A 3,372-nucleotide genomic window follows, 5' to 3' on the forward strand; every position below is an offset into this window, starting at 1 on the left:
TCTCTTGAGTGGTGCGTTTAATCCATTAACATTCAAAAATTATGGAACATTTCACGAATTTGCATGTCATCCTTGCTCAGGGGCCATGCTAATCTTCTCTGTATCGTTCCAATTTTAGTATATGTGCTGCCGAAGCAAGCACAACAACCACCTCATACATTTCTGAGACTTAAAAAAATATGAGCCTTGGTACAGGTTCTCAGATGAAAACAATGAGACAATCTGTGATCTTTCCTTATGTTAAAAAATACTTGCTAGTTACAGCATAAGGAAGCCAATGATGTTTACTGACATGGAACAACTTTTGAGTGATTCTGAAGTAATTTTCCAAATATATGTTCACAACTACTTTGCATTTGTTATTCATAGAGGTTCTAGAAACACAGGACCTGTCAGAATTAAGGAGACATTGACTGAAACTTGTTTTACCATTTGAGAAAATTTTGTTCTATCATTAGCTATTCCTTGTGTATAAACTTGCCCTGATTTAGAACTTTCCTGAGTTCTGTGAGATCTGAATTCTCAGTGGAATGTTGGATGGTGTGTTGGATTCTCAATGTTAGGGAACATTTATATTTAATGCAGGATCTTCCAATGAAGTTGAAATAAATGAACAACATTTTATCTTCCATACATGCTGAATTATTTCTTGTACACAATTGATAATATATACAAATTCATAATCATGCAGTGAGTGTTTTTATTTCTTTTGACATCTTGAAGCCTGAATCACATTGTATATGTTAGAGGAATCTTCCTCCTTACAAAGTGAGGAGGGAAGCAGAGCCCATCACCCACTGAGATGCTGAAAATGCCAGATATTCTTTTTCTTAATCTTCCTGTGGCTCAGAACATCAGATACATGTTTCCTAGACTTTGCACGAAGAGGTAGTGGTGCAAATGAACAGGAATAGTGGAGAATTCATCCTAGGACACACAGAGGTGATGGAGTGAAGTGAGGTGCCCAACGTTCATTGGCTGTGGTGATGGCATCCCTACTGTGATTTTGGTTCTGGCCCTGGCTGTACTGAGCCTGTATCTTCCTGCCTGTTTTCTGAGTGTGGCTTTCCAATCTTCCCAATGATTGTGTGAGCTACCCAATAAATTCCTTTCTGCTTTATCTGTTAGAGTTGGTCTCTGGTGCTTCCAATTAAGAACCCTGAATTTAAAGTATAATTCTTTAAATGGTGGGAACTTGATCATGTGGTATAATATACATTGACTTTATCCCAACTAAATTGATGTTACCCTTGCTTTTAGAGTACTTTACAGAACATTTAGGGCAGTTCCTGAGACCTAGTTCTGGCCATAAGGTGGAGCTCACTGAGTCCTGACAGGTTGGGACAGAGCCGAGAATCTGCATTATTCTGAGGTGGTCACACAGCCCACGCTAGACACCACCATGAAATGCTGCTGATAAGTGCCTCAACTAGGCCATTCAGCACCTCTAAGAATTACAATAGGCTCATCTTCTTCCTGATGGGCACAGCCCCATGCTTGGCTGGGTGTTTTCCCCACTTGCCTTTAAAGTTGGATGTCTTTATATAGGGCATGACCTGCACACCCATGTATGGAAACCATAATGCCCCTCACAGACATGTGTTTGATTACTCTCTATATGGGAGACAGATGTTAAGGACTTCTAATCTTCAGATCTCAGAAAGCTTTCAGTCTAGTTGGAAAGACAAGATGTAAACATGTTGAAAGGCTGAGCAACATTAAAAGAGGTTAATAACAGTTTAAAATTAAAGAAGTTATATCAAAGATTCATGTAATTAATTGTCAAATAAATTATACAAATAATAATTATGCTGAGATATCTGAGGAAAGGAAGATAACTTCAGGCTATAGTAGCCTTGGAAGGAAGACAGGTAAAACCTGTTAAAACACAGAAGCAGGGAAGTGAAGGATATCACCTTAAAATCTTTTCGATCACTTCATATGCCTGCAAAAGCTGGACAATAAACAAGGAAGACCAAAGAAGAATTGGTGCCTTTAAATTATGGTGTTGGAGAAGAATATTGAATATACCATGGACTGCCAGAAGAACAAGCAAACCTGTCTTGGAGGAAATAAAGCCAGAATGCTCCTTAGAAGGCAGGATGATGAACCTTTGTCTTACGTACTTTGAACATATTATCAGGAGGGAGCAGTCTCTGGAGAACGTAATCCTTGGTAAAGCAAGGTGTCTGCAAAACATTTGAAGACCCTCAATGAGATGGACTGAATCAATGGCTGCAACAATGGGCTCAAACATAGCAAAACTTATGAGGATGGTGTAGGAATAGGCAGTGTTGCTGTCTGTTGTACATAGGGTAGCTATGAGTCAGAACTGACTTGATGACACCTAACAACATCTTAACAAGAAGTCGTCCGGACAATAAGCATCCCCTTCCCCAAAGGATTAAGCCCAAACTCCATACCCTGGGACATAAAATTCCTCACAACTGCAGCCAAATCCAATTGTTTTGGTCTCATTTCTAAGAGCCATCCTATGCCTTTACTCTTCTTTCAGGTAACATGTAATGAGTCCTACTGTGTGCTATGCACTGTGTATGGTGCTGTTGCCAAAATGGTTGATTCCTGGTCCTGCCCATACTCCTTGCCTTTCACTCATGTTCCACCTCCCTAGGATGACATCTCCCGTTTCCTTCTAAATCCTCTTTTAGGATCCATCTTCACCATGTTACTCTCCATTACTACCTCTTCTTATGACAAGTGTTTTCTCTTCCAAACATGAATACAATCACACCTACTCTTTACTTATGGACTATCTCATTATCTAATATTTCACATTTACAACAATAGTAAAAAGTCCACTATCCAACTATTTTGTACATTAGCGATGTATGTCTAGCAGTAATGAATGCTGAGGTGCAAGGCAGGAGTAACACTGGCTGTGATAGTTAAAGTTACATGTCAACTTGGCTAGCCAGTGATTCTCAGTAGTTTGGCAGTTATACAGTGATGTAATTTAGCAGTTAAGTAAGGATATATTTGATAGATATGTAAAGATGGAGTCATCTTCCATTTTCACATAACACTGATTTTCACATAATGACTTGGTCTTTGGAACCTAACCATGTCAATAAGTGAGGATTAGGTGTACTATTGGCATAAGTCATTTGGAATAGCAGCAGACCACCTGTCTTGACCTGTTATCCAAATGTCGCGTTTTTATTTTTTTTTTAGTGTAGTTTATGTTTTTTGGGTTTCTCTAACTAGCTTATAAAATATGACAACATGCTTTCTAGTACTTTGGTGTCTTTCACAAATGCTTTCAAAATAAACATGGGATGTTTGTTGCTTACATTCAAAGTTTCAGCCAGTGATAATGAAAGACATCTTACCTTGGGTCATAGTGTCAGATAA

The 3,372-nt window shown here is 38.7% G+C and overlaps 1 non-coding gene across 1 annotated transcript; it reads right to left on the reverse strand.

Moving 5' to 3' along the window:
* Nucleotides 1-35: 35 nt before the first annotated feature.
* On the reverse strand, nt 36-142 carry LOC122151077. The gene has a single exon (XR_006163957.1). It is a non-coding gene; the product is annotated as a U6 spliceosomal RNA (small nuclear RNA).
* Between the last annotated feature and the right edge of the window lie 3,230 nt (nt 143-3,372).

The sequence above is a fragment of the Orycteropus afer genome, unplaced genomic scaffold (genome assembly GCF_000298275.1).
Source record: "Orycteropus afer afer isolate SDZICR_OR568_19922 unplaced genomic scaffold, OryAfe1.0 scaffold00001, whole genome shotgun sequence".
Taxonomy (NCBI): domain Eukaryota; kingdom Metazoa; phylum Chordata; class Mammalia; order Tubulidentata; family Orycteropodidae; genus Orycteropus; species Orycteropus afer.